The sequence below is a fragment of the Oncorhynchus masou genome, unplaced genomic scaffold, assembly GCF_036934945.1.
Source record: "Oncorhynchus masou masou isolate Uvic2021 unplaced genomic scaffold, UVic_Omas_1.1 unplaced_scaffold_909, whole genome shotgun sequence".
In the NCBI taxonomy this organism is placed as follows: domain Eukaryota; kingdom Metazoa; phylum Chordata; class Actinopteri; order Salmoniformes; family Salmonidae; genus Oncorhynchus; species Oncorhynchus masou.
Genome location: NW_027015566.1, coordinates 30,811 through 45,325, shown reverse-complemented (window position 1 = coordinate 45,325; position 14,515 = coordinate 30,811). Strand labels below are relative to the sequence as shown.

Here is a 14,515-nt window from a genome sequence, read left to right as displayed (position 1 = left end):
TAGCATAACGCAATGTTAACGATTTCTGAAAATCGCAAATAAAATTAAAATAATGCGTTTGCTCTCAAGCTTAGCCTTTTCTTAACAACACTGTCATCTCAGATTTTCAAAATATGCTTTTGAACCATAGAAATTGACTAATTTGTGTAAGAGTATGCAAAGCTAGCATAGCATTTTGTGTAGCATGTAGCACGCAACATTTTCACAAAAACCAGATAACCAAATAAATAAAATCATTTACCTTTGAAGAGCTTCTGATGTTTTCAATGAGGAGAGTCTCAGTCACATACCAAATGCGCAGTGTTTCCTGAAAGCGTCTGTGTGTAGGAGAAATCGTTCCGTTTTCTACATTGCGTCTGGCTACCGAAACGAACCGAAATGCAGTCACCTACAACGTGAAACTTTTTCCGGATTAACTACATAATATCGACCGAAACATGGCAAACGTTGTTTGGAATCAATCCTCAAGGTGTTTTTTCACATATCTCTTCATTGACATGCAGTTCGTGGAAGCTTGCTTTCCTCTCTGTGTCCCATGGAAAAATACTGGCAGGTGACTTTTGCGCACCAATTTCGGCGCAGGACACCGGGCGGACACGTGGTAAATGTGGTCTGTTATGGTCAATCTTCCAATGATCTGCCCACAAATACGTCACAATGCTGCAGACACCTTGGGGAAACGACAGAAAGGGCTGACTAATTCCTCTTGCGTTCACAGCCATATAAGGAGATCTTGAAAAACAGAGCCTCAAAAATCCTTGTCATTTCCTGGAATCCATCTCATCTTGGTTTTGCCTGAAGCTCACGTTTTAGGGCACGCACAGAGAAGATCTTTGTATTTCTGGACACGTCAGAGTGTTGTCTTTCGAACGGTAGCAATTATATGCATAGTTGAGCATCTTTTTGTGACAAAATATCTTGTTTAAAACGGGAACGTTTTTCATCCAAAAATGAAATTGCGCCCCCAGAGCATCAACAGGTTAATCATGTTGTCTCTGGTGTTAAAGGAGTAGGCAGGTATGGACAGTGGAAACATTAATCATGTTGTCTCTGGTGTTAAAGGAGTAGGCAGGTATGGACAGTGGAAACATTAATCATGTTGTCTCTGGTGTTAAAGGAGTAGGCAGGTATGGACAGTGGAAACATTAATCATGTTGTCTCTGGTGTTAAAGGAGTAGGCAGGTATGGACAGTGGAAACATTAATCATGTTGCCTCTGGTGTTAAAGGAGTAGGCAGGTATGGACAGTGGAAACATTAATCATGTTGTCTCTGGTGTTAAAGGAGTAGGCAGGTATGGACAGTGGAAACATTAATCATGTTGTCTCTGGTGTTAAAGGAGTAGGGTATCGACAGTGGAAACATTAATCATGTTGCCTCTGGTGTTAAAGGAGTAGGCAGGTATGGACAGTGGAAACATTAATCATGTTGTCTCTGGTGTTAAAGGAGTAGGCAGGTATGGACAGTGGAAACATTAATCATGTTGTCTCTGGTGTTAAAGGAGTAGGGTATCGACAGTGGAAACATTAATCATGTTGCCTCTGGTGTTAAAGGAGTAGGCAGGTATGGACTGTGACTGATAGTCAACATACCTAGTTATCTCCCTCTGATGTGAGCAGATCTCACTCCCAGACTCTGACTGATAGTCAACATACCTAGTTATATCCCTCTGATGTGAGCAGATCTCACTCCCAGACTGTGACTGATAGTCAACATACCTAGTTATCTCCCTCTGATGTGAGCAGATCTCACTCCCAGACTGTGACTGATAGTCAACATACCTAGTTATCTCCCTCTGATGTGAACAGATCTCACTCCCAGACTGTTTATCTCTGATAATGGTCCTTACTGATCATAGAGCTGCTTATATTGACATTACACTGTTTATCTCTGATAATGGCCCTTACTGATCATAGAGCTGTTTATATTGACATTACACTGTTTATCTCTGATAATGGCCCTTACTGATCATAGAGCTGCTTATATTGACATTACACTGTTGATCTCTGATAATGGCCCTTACTGACCATAGAGCTATTTATACTGACATTACACTGTTTATCTCTGATAATGGCCCTTACTGATCATAGAGCTGTTTATATTGACATTACACTGTTTATCTCTGATAATGGCCCTTACTGATCATAGAGCTGTTTATATTGACATTACACTATTTATCTCTGATAATGGCCCTTACTGTTTATATTGACATTACACTGTTTATCTCTGATAATGACCCTTACTGATCATAGAGCTGTTTATATAGACATTACACTGTTTATCTCTAATAATGGCCCTTATTGATCATAGAGCTGTTTATATTGACGTTACACTGTTTATCTCTGATAATGGCCCTTACTGATCATAGAGCTGTTTATATTGACATTACACTGTTTGTCTCTGATAATGGCCCTTACTGATCATAGAGCTGTTTATATTGACATTACACTGTTTATCTCTGATAATGGCCCTTACTGATCATAGAGCTGTTTATATTGACATTACACTGTTTATCTCTGATAATGGCCCTTACTGACAATAGAGCTGTTTATATTGACATTACACTGTTTATCTCTGATAATGGCCCTGGCAGAGCATCCTATTGGAAGCTTAATAGCTCTATATTAAAACATGAGTTGGTCCAGATGGAGATAAACTATGTAATTAAAAACTTCTGGAACAACGCAATGAATAACAATTCCTACAGTAATAACTGGGAGCTTTTAAAGGTTGGAAAATATGCAAGAAAACATGAGAGTATTGTTGCCAAGACCAGGAGAACTGAAGAAGAAAGTGTAATTACAAAGATCACCTGTCTTGTTCAAAAGCCTGTTGAAGGTCTTTCAGAGGAGGATAAATCTGTTCTGTTTGATCTACAACACCAGTTGGATGATATGTATAGACTGAAAGCAGATGGAACCTGTGTCAGATGTAGGTAGAAATGGAGGAGGATGAATCTGTTCTGTTTGATCTACAACACCAGGTGGATGATATGTATAGACTGAAAGCAGACAGAACCTGTGTCAGATGTAGGTAGAAATGGAGGAGGATAAATCTGTTCTGTTTGATCTACAACACCAGGTGGATGATATGTATAGACTGAAAGCAGACAGAACCTGTGTCAGATGTAGGTAGAAATGGAGGAGGATGAATCTGTTCTGTTTGATCTACAACACCAGGTGGATGATATGTATAGACTGAAAGCAGATGGAACCTGTGTCAGATGTAGGTAGAAATGGAGGAGGATAAATCTGTTCTGTTTGATCTACAACACCAGGTGGATGATGTGTATAGACTGAAAGCAGATGGAACCTGTGTCAGATGTAGGTAGAAATGGAGGAGGATGAATCTGTTCTGTTTGATCTACAACACCAGGTGGATGATATGTATAGACTGAAAGCAGACAGAACCTGTGTCAGATGTAGGTAGAAATGGAGGAGGATAAATCTGTTCTGTTTGATCTACAACACCAGGTGGATGATATGTATAGACTGAAAGCAGATGGAACCTGTGTCAGATGTAGGAAGAAATGGAGGAGGATGGACAAAATATATCAGATTTTTTTTCAGGTTAGAAAAATACCTCTAAAAATAATAAAATTCAGCATTTAAATATGACTGGTCTCATCACAGATGATCCCACATTAATCTCCATCTTTAGTTGCATCTTAATGCATAGTAGTGGGTTGTTAGTGATATGTTATATTATGTAAAGTAGACTAGGTTATAATGTATAGTAGTGGGTTGTTAGTGATATGTTATATTATGTAAAGTAGACTAGGTTATAATGTATAGTAGTGGGTTGTTAGTGATGTGTAGATGTTATATTATGTAAAGTAGACTAGGTTATAATGTATAGTAGTGGGTTGTTAGTGATATGTAGATGTTATATTATGTAAAGTAGACTAGGTTATAATGTATAGTAGTGGGTTGTTAGTGATATGTTATATTATGTAAAGTAGACTAGGTTATAATGTATAGTAGTGGGTTGTTAGTGATATGTAGATGTTATATTATGTAAAGTAGGCTAGGTTATAATGTATAGTAGTGGGTTGTTAGTGATATGTAGATGTTATATTATGTAAAGTAGGCTAGGTTATAATGTATAGTAGTGGGTTGTTAGTGATATGTTATATTATGTAAAGTAGACTAGGTTATAATGTATAGTAGTGGGTTGTTAGTGATATGTTATATTATGTAAAGTAGACTAGGTTATAATGTATAGTAGTGGGTTGTTAGTGATATGTAGATGTTATATTATGTAAAGTAGGCTAGGTTATCATGTATAGCAGTGGGCTGTTAGTGATATGTAGATGTTATATTATGTAAAGTAGACTAGGTTATAATGTATAGTAGTGGGTTGTTAGTGATATGTTATATTATGTAAAGTAGACTAGGTTATAATGTATAGTAGTGGGTTGTTAGTGATATGTTATATTATGTAAAGTAGGCTAGGTTATAATGTATAGTAGTGGGTTGTTAGTGATATGTAGATGTTATATTATGTAAAGTAGGCTAGGTTATCATGTATAGTAGTGGGTTGTTAGTGATATGTTATATTATGTAAAGTAGGCTAGGTTATAATGTATAGTAGTGGGTTGTTAGTGATATGTTATATTATGTAAAGTAGGCTAGGTTATAATGTATAGTAGTGGGTTGTTAGTGATATGTTATATTATGTAAAGTAGGCTAGGTTATAATGTATAGTAGTGGGTTGTTAGTGATATGTATATGTTATATTATGTAAAGTAGACTAGGTTATAATGTATAGTAGTGGGATGTTAGTGATGTAGATGTTATATTATGTAAAGTAGACTAGGTTATAATGTATAGTAGTGGGTTGTTAGTGATGTGTTATATTATGTAAAGTAGACTAGGTTATAATGTATAGTAGTGGGATGTTAGTGATGTAGATGTTATATTATGTAAAGTAGACTAGGTTATAATGTATAGTAGTGGGTTGTTAGTGATGTGTTACATTATGTAAAGTAGACTAGGTTATAATGTATAGTGGGTTGTTAGTGATATGTTATATTATGTAAAGTAGACTAGGTTATAATGTATAGTAGTGGGTTGTTAGTGATGTGTTACATTATGTAAAGTAGACTAGGTTATAATGTATAGTAGGTTGTTAGTGATATGTTATATTATGTAAAGTAGACTAGGTTATAATGTATAGTGGGTTGTTAGTGATATGTTATATTATGTAAAGTAGACTAGGTTATAATGTATAGTAGTGGGTTGTTAGTGATGTGTTATATTATGTAAAGTAGACTAGGTTATAATGTATAGTAGTGGGTTGTTAGTGATATGTTATATTATGTAAAGTAGGCTAGGTTATAATGTATAGTAGTGGGTTGTTAGTGATATGTTATATTATGTAAAGTAGACTAGGTTATAATGTATAGTAGTGGGTTGTTAGTGATATGTTATATTATGTAAAGTAGACTAGGTTATAATGTATAGTGGGTTGTTAGTGATATGTTATATTATGTAAAGTAGACTAGATTATAATGTATAGTAGTGGGTTGTTAGTGATGTGTTATATTATGTAAAGTAGACTAGGTTATAATGTATAGTAGTGGGTTGTTAGTGATATGTTATATTATGTAAAGTAGGCTAGGTTATAATGTATAGTAGTGGGTTGTTAGTGATATGTTATATTATGTAAAGTAGACTAGGTTATAATGTATAGTAGTGGGTTGTTAGTGATATGTTATATTATGTAAAGTAGACTAGGTTATAATGTATAGTAGTGGGTTGTTAGTGATGTGTAGATGTTATATTATGTAAAGTAGACTAGGTTATAATGTATAGTAGTGGGTTGTTAGTGATATGTAGATGTTATATTATGTAAAGTAGACTAGGTTATAATGTATAGTAGTGGGTTGTTAGTGATATGTAGATGTTACATTATGTAAAGTAGACTAGGTTATAATGTATAGTAGTGGGTTGTTCGTGATATGTAGATGTTATATTATGTAAAGTAGGCTAGGTTATAATGTATAATAGCAGTTTGGTAGTGATATGCAGATCAAGGTCTATACCTCAGCTATAGCCTACATATCATAGATGACCAGTCTAAACCTGTTCAGATCAGTTCACATAATGTTATAGTCCTACCAGTAGCAGGACAGAGAATGTACTGTATATAACCTACATATCATAGATGACCAGTCTAAACCTGTTCAGATCAGTTCACATAATGTTATAGTCCTACCAGTAGCAGGACAGAGAATGTAGCCTTGGCCTGATATTTTTTACAACATTTTCAATGGAGGCCATCAGGTCGGTTGGCATGATAAGCAGTGATGTATTTTTTTTTAGGTGAGGGAGCGCATCAAACTATGTAAATGACGTCATAATTTATTACAGCAACGTTTGTATCGACATGTGTATTCTATTGAATAGTCTTTCATTACAGGTCTCTCCAGCCCTGTTTCTGGAGCGCTACCCTCCGGTAGGGTTTCTCTCCAGCCCTGTTTCTGGAGCGCTACCCTCCGGTAGGGTTTCACTCCAACCCTGTTTCTGGAGCGCTACCCTCCGGTGGGTTTCTCTCCAACCCTGTTTCTGGAGCGCTACCCTCCGGTGGGTTTCTCTCCAACCCTGTTTCTGGAGTGCTACCCTCCGGTGGGTTTCTCTCCAACCCTGTTTCTGGAGCGCTACCCTCCGGTAGGGTTTTACTCCAATCCCAGCTGGAAATAGCAAGATTCATCTTATAAACCAACTCATTATTTTAATCAGGTGACTAGTTTTGAATAGTAATGAAAACCTACAGGATGGTATCTCTCCAGGAACAGGATCGGAGAGCCCTGTTTTAGAAGATGGTTAAAATCCATCCTACAATTTTTTTTACTATTCATCTTCAGCTAACCGTCCTAAAATCTTATTAAAAATGAATATTTTTTGTAACAATAACGTTACCATTTACCAGGTCATTACATATAATTTATTTAGAATTGATCAGAATTATTTATTTGTGTATTCTCAAAGTGAAAGTGCTCCCTCGCGCTCCCCAGCACTACACACATGATGATCAGTGATCATAGATCAAACCTAATCTTAACTATTAAATGTCTGATGACGACCTAACTTTATAATAGTTTGTATGTTGCCTCTAGACTTACCAGAATCTGCTCGTCTTTCCTTCAAATCAATACTTTCACCCGACTTCTAATGATTACAGAGAAATGTGCGCCACAGTTTCAACATCCATTTTGTAAGTGCATTCGCCTGCAAACTTACTTTCAACTTCATGACGAAATGACATAACCAGAATTCCTAAACCCAGACGCAACATCCCGAGTCTACCGGGACCGCTGGGAAGAAGACTGTGGGAAGTCGACCGATGCCGTGATTTGGGGTTTGAGAAGTCAGAAGTGAAAAATGGTTCCTTAGTCGTACATTTTCTCGAAATCTAAAAGCAAAACCTAGATTGGAGCCAATGTATTAGGTATTTGAACATGTTATTACTCCAACTTTGTGAAAGTGACAAACTGACACGTTATTATTTGAGTCTAAAATACTTGATATCGAAGAAGTGGCTTTAACGGACTGCACATGCGCAGTTCGGCGTGAGACGACCGTTAGACCCGATAATGTGTGCAATAGTATGTGCAAAAGTATGTGGACACCCCTTCAAATATGTAGATTCGGCTATTTCAGCCACACCTGTTGCTTACAGGTGTATAAAATCGAGCACACAGCCATGCAATCTCCATAGACAAACATTAGCAGTAGAATGGCCTTAATGAAAATCTCAGTGACTTTCAACGTGGCACAGTCATAGGATGCCACCTTTCCACAAAGTCAGTTCATCACATTTCTGCCCTGCTAGAGATTCCCCAGTCAACTGTAAATGCTGTTATTGGGAAGTTGAAACATATAGGAGAAACAACGGCTCAGGCACAAAGTGGTAGGCCACACAAGCTCCCAGAACGGGGCTGCTGATGGCTGAAGCACGTCTGTCCTCGGTTGTAACACTCACTATTGAGTTCCAAACTCGGTAGTGAGCCTCAGACCAGGCACATCAAGCTGAAGGACGAGCACAGTCAGAATCTATTTCAAATGGCTCCTTTTGAGCATCTGTAAATACTAAATAAATACCTATTCTGCATTTGAAATAATACCACTTCCCATCGAGAAATCAAACGTGTCCGTGGCAAAATATCATGTAAGAGAGATTAAAGTAGACGGCACGCGTCAAAGTAATTGATTTATGACCCTGCGTCATGATGACGTACACATGTCCAAATATGGGCCTCCGGCCAGGCCATCCTGTTCCTGTGGTCACGTGTTAGAGGGTGTGTTATTTTATATCTATATGGCATCCTTTGAAGTAGTCATGCTGATTGATGTCTAGGGGCCTGGGTGAACTGGGGGGGGTTGAGTGTTTGAACTTTTGGAACGTGTATGTCCCCCACCCCCAATTGTATTGTCCTTATGTTGTTATCTATGAAGCAGGTGTGTGTGTGTGTGTGTGTGTGTGTGTGTGTGTGTGTGTGTGTGTGTGTGTGTGTGTGTGTGTGTGTGTGTGTGTGTGTGTGTGTGTGTGTGGGGGGGGGGTCCCTTGGCATTGTGTCCATTTCAAGCTTTAAACAACAATTAAACAGCCATCTAAATAATGTTTCTCAGCCTAGTTTCCTATTTAGTTCTCTTTATATGTACAGGCACAGAGCTTCCAGATGGCTCCAGCCTAAGGATTTGCAGGGCCTGCACACCTGGGGAGATTAGAACCCCAAAGAAAAGATCCTAAAGGTCATTTCAGATTCAGGTTCATCATGACAGCCGCTTTATGAAAGGCATTTACTTATGGCTAAACAGTTTTCTACACAGCTTATTAATTAATGCTGTGGGATGAAATTAGGTGTTTCTAGGAGGGTTAAACAAATCTACAGTGAAACAAACATGTACACTTTACATACATATTTATTGACTTTTAAAAAGACCACAGTAACAGGACAGAATTTGTGCAAATGCGACGAAATCTGCTAGTGGATATTAAATGTACAACAGTAGTATTCGGTAACAAGCAATACGTGTTAAACATGAGGCACAGGCAATCATGACAGCCTCTTTATGAAAGGCCTTTAACTATGGCTAAACAGTTTTCTCCACATCTTATTAATTAATGATGTGGGCAAACCCAGGATTTACAGGCAGGACGGTTGATCTACACAGGAGGGAAAACTTACGGAGTTTTGATGGATCGGGCAAGCGCCTTAGCGTTGGTGAATTGGAAACGGATAATGGTCAGGGCTAACTGGACCCTTTATCTCTAAGAAATAGTAAACATTTTGGAATTATAACATGTGTTAAAATGTAAGTACTAAATATTTTGAATTAAATCACAGGTTTTAAAAATGTATCTCACGCTTTAACGATAGGGGAAGAGGGGGTTTAGGGGGGTTATTAACTTTATGGAAAACAATATTCACACTATGTGGATTATAAACATGTACATACATAGAGAGCCAACACATCAAGATCTAACAGGGATGAGGGGGGATTCATAGTACAACAGGAGGCTTCTGTAACCTGCAATACGTGTTAAATATGTTTTACATACAGCCACAACTGAATGGTTTCACAAACTACCTTTAAAGGTTTTGTTAGAAAGTTGAAACAGGCCTCATTCAACAGTCTAGAGATGAACCTAGAGACACCAAAAACATCACCGCTTAGAGCAGCTTGGAGATTATTACCCACGTAAGTGGGGAGCAAAAGAGCGGATTTAACCAACTCTGTACAAACCCGACACGGGGTATGATAACTCTGACGCGTACGTCTAATGATTATTGTAGATGTTTACAACTGAGGGAGTTGACAGTAGGTCAATGAGATGTATAAAGGCAAATTGACATAACAGACCTCAAAGACCAACAGCCTACTTTATAATATAGAATGCAGGGGTGTGTACTGAACATGTAACCATTATAAAACAAAATGGTCTACGGTCAAATGCGTCTATAGTTTTTAATGAAGGGGTCGCTGCAGTCATTTAGATTATTTCAACATAGACTAGATCAGTCAACAGGTTGCATATACATTTTTTAGTATCTCAATATTGTGTTGTATGTTGGTAGGTCTAATAAATAAATATATTGTATACAATGATAATATTATTTTGTCAGAAATTGAAGCCGTTGATACAGTTGTGTACTCTATCGCCCGCCCTGCTGATCGTGCTCTATCTGAACTACATTAAGCATTCATTATTTTGCATTAAAAATTTATGGATCTTAAAGTATTATAGAATACACAATATCTCACCCTTTAATGACAGGAAAATGTCCTTTCCATCCATCACCCCGGTCTGTCACGAAGAAAAAAGACACAGAAAATCAGGGTGCGTGCGTGAGTGTGCGGTACAACTGTAGGCCTCCAATGTTTTTACATAATACACTAATGATGCATGTTTAAATAGTAGTACAATTTGGTAATTTAATCTAACACGTCTTTAAAGAGTTTGTACTAAATATTTTGGAATTAAATCACTGGTTTTAAAAATGTATCTCACCCTTTAACGACAGGAAAATGTCCTTTCCCGACATCACCCCGGTCTGTCACGAAGAAAAAAGACACGGAAAATTAGGGTGCGTGCCCGAGTGTGCGTGTGACGGAGCAGCAGGAGTGTGTGTGTGTGTGTGTGTGTGCATTTCAAAAACAAAGGGTGTGTGTGTGTTCACAAAGGGTGTGTGTGTGTGTGCCGACCACCCGGGGTTAAACATTGATATCTCTAAGCAGAGCCCGGTGCCCCCCACCCCAGTTGTAGACAGAATGTCTCCACATCCCCTCCTGTTGTTTGAATTCACCGCCTTTGTTCTCTAAAACAAATATACAGGTTGTTGCATACAGGATATCTCCCGAAAAAATCCCACCACGGCCCTGCAAACACATTCCGTACTTTCGCGAGTTAGGGGCAGAACATGGAGCATATACTTTAACATTATGTTACCACAGCTTTAGCGCAAACCCACAGCCCCGAATATTTAGCTGCCAGGACAGATTAAAAAAGAGATGTGAATAAGTGAATCCCTCCTAATAGGTATTTCTGAAGGCTACTGGACATAGGTGATTGGGAAGCGACTGTTAGACGTGGATTCTCAGAAGCAAACTGCGCCCTGTCCTTTACGGCGCCTTTCACGATCACACAATTTTAGCCGTAGGTCCAAATAATCACATACCCAAGAATATTTATATATTAAAAAAAGAAAAGTGTGCACTCTGAACAACTTCGTAAGAAACCAGGCAGCATAACATAGTCTGTGAAGCCCTACTAATGGATATTTCTGGAGGTGAGTAAGTGAACAACGACCGTGACGCTATATACCAAATGTGCTGACACAAGCACCTAACATAGACAATCACACAACAATGACAACACAGGCTACCTAAATATGGTTCCCAATCAGAGACAATGACTAACACAGGCCTCTGATTGAAAACCATATCAGGCCAAACACAGAAAAGACAAACGAGACATACAGCATAGAATGCCCACTCAGATCACACCCATACCAAACAAAACCTATAAACATAGATAGCAAACTATGGTCAGGGCGTGACACACCCATACCCAACCAAAACCTATAAACATACATAGTAAACTATGGTCAGGGCGTGACACACCCATACCCAACCAAAACCTATAAACTTAGATAGTAAACTATGGTCAGGGCGAGACACACCCATACCCAACCAAAACCTATAAACATACATAGTAAACTATGGTCAGGGCGTGACACACCCATACCCAACCAAAACCTATAAACATAGATAGTAAACTATGGTCAGGGCGTGACACACCCATACCCAACCAAAACCTATAAACATACATAGTAAACTATGGTCAGGGCGTGACACACCCATACCCAACCAAAACCTATAAACATACATAGTAAACTATGGTCAGGGCGTGACACACCCATACCCAACCAAAACCTATAAACATACATCGTAAACTATGGTCAGGGCGTGACACACCCATACCCAACCAAAACCTATAAACATACATAGTAAACTATGGTCAGGGCGTGACACACCCATACCCAACCAAAACCTATAAACATAGATAGTAAACTATGGTCAGGGTGTGACACACCCATACCCAACCAAAACCTATAAACATAGATAGTAAACTATGGTCAGGGTGTGACACACCCATACCCAACCAAAACCTATAAACATAGATAGTAAACTATGGTCAGGGCGTTACACACCCATACCCAACCAAAACCTATAAACATAGATAGTAAACTATGGTCAGGGTGTGACACACCCATACCCAACCAAAACCTATAAACATAGATAGTAAACTATGGTCAGGGCGTGACACACCCATACCCAACCAAAACCTATAAACATAGATAGTAAACTATGGTCAGGGCGTGACACACCCATACCCAACCAAAACCTATAAACATAGATAGTAAACTATGGTCAGGGCGTGACACACCCATACCCAACCAAAACCTATAAACATAGATAGTAAACTATGGTCAGGCGTTACACACCCATACCCAACCAAAACCTATAAACATAGATAGTAAACTATGGTCAGGGCGTGACACACCCATACCCAACCAAAACCTATAAACATAGATAGTAAACTATGGTCAGGGCGTGACACACCCATACCCAACCAAAACCTATAAACATAGATAGTAAACTATGGTCAGGGCGTGACACACCCATACCCAACCAAAACCTATAAACATAGATAGTAAACTATGGTCAGGGCGTGACACACCCATACCCAACCAAAACCTATAAACATAGATAGTAAACTATGGTCAGGGCGAGACACAAACCTATTGGGAATTCTTGATCAATCAGAATGTACCTGTTTTCCGTAAAGAATGACTTGTATACAGATTATAGTACAACTTTGTGTGTTTTGTCTTAGTGGTTGTTTCTTTACTAACTAGGAAAACTCAACAGTGTGTTAGTCTGAGAAACATCATTGAGCTGGTTGGTTTATTGTTGTTGAAAGCTTGAAATGTACACACATTGAGAAGTGATATTGCAGCAACAGTTTTAAAGTGGGTAATCGTATCATATATATAAATATATATATCCTTGCATGTTTGAATTAGAGCTCCTTTAAAGTGTTTTAGATTATGATAATAATGTTATGTTATTTTTATAATAATACATATCCGCAAACCAAATGTATTTCTGAAAACCCCTTTTTGCATCTTCAATAGTTGTAGATGTTCCAACGTTCGTAGATGATCCTCAGGGGCATATAACAACCTGGGTTGTTGTAGAGTGGGCGTAAGTTCAACACTCAGGAGTCAATGTCCTCGCTTTTGTCTTTTTCATAGCCTGTGAGGGAGAATATATTCCACAGCCTTGGTTTCTAATCATACTTTCTAATCAATAAGCGGGTCAAGTCGACCCTAAGAGGGCAGAAGTTATTGTTTACAAACATTGTGAATAAAAAAACCTTGTTTCATAGTATAAATAGTCTTCATTTTTAAAAACATACATGTAAATGCCTAGAATTAATACCTATGGTGATTCTGCGCATTGCACTTGGTCCACAGTTGTGCGTTGGTTGTTGGGGCGTGGAATGTGTTAATAATAAAAAATAAAATAAATAAAAATTAACCGTTGTCCCCCCCTGTTTAAAACACAAATAACTCGTGTATCATGTATGCAACAACCTGTATATTTGTTTTAGAGAACAAAGGCGGTGAATTCAAACAACAGGAGGGGATGTGGAGACATTCTGTCTACAACCGGGGTGGGGGGCACCGGGCTCTGATTAGAGATATCAATGTTTAACCCCCGGGGGGGGCACCGGGCTCTGATTAGAGATATCAATGTTTAACCCCAGGGGGGCACCGGGTGCTGATTAGAGATATCAATGTTTAACCCCGGGGTGGGGGGCACCGGGCTCTGATTAGAGATATCAATGTTTAACCCCGGGGTGGGGGGCACCGGGCTCTGATTAGAGATATCAATGTTTAACCCCGGGGTGGGGGGCACCGGGCTCTGATTAGAGATATCAATGTTTAACCCCGGGGTGGGGGCACCGGGCGCTGATTAGAGATATCAATGTTTAACCCCGGGGTGGGGGGCACCGGGCTCTGCTTAGAGATATCAATGTTTAACCCCGGGGGGGCCACCGGGTGCTGATTAGAGATATCAATGTTTAACCCCGGGGTGGGGGGTACCGGGCTCTGCTTAGAGATATCAATGTTTAACCCCGGGGGAGGGCCACCGGGCTCTGCTTAGAGATATCAATGTTTAACCCCGGGGTGGGGGCACCGGGCGCTGATTAGAGATATCAATGTTTAACCCCGGGGTGGGGGGCACCGGGCTCTGATTAGAGATATCAATGTTTAACCCCGGGGTGGGGGGCACCGGGCTCTGATTAGAGATATCAATGTTTAACCCCGGGGTGGGGGCACCGGGCTCTGCTTAGAGATATCAATGTTTAACCCCGGGGGGGGGGGGCACCGGGCTCTGATTAGAGATATCAATGTTTAACCCCGGGGTGGGGGGCACC

General features: G+C 39.3%; 1 protein-coding gene across 1 annotated transcript in view; it reads right to left on the bottom strand.

Moving 5' to 3' along the window:
* The window catches only part of LOC135538112 (NLR family CARD domain-containing protein 3-like), a 39,246-nt gene extending 28,681 nt beyond the window's left edge, over nucleotides 1–10,565 (bottom strand). Inside the window, exons 1-2 of the mRNA XM_064964099.1 lie at nucleotides 10,517–10,565; nucleotides 10,270–10,312 (exon numbers count right to left, since the gene is read on the bottom strand). The gene's annotated coding sequence lies outside the window, so the exon portion shown is untranslated. The remainder of the gene's footprint in view (nucleotides 1–10,269; nucleotides 10,313–10,516) is intronic.
* Between the last annotated feature and the right edge of the window lie 3,950 nt (nucleotides 10,566–14,515).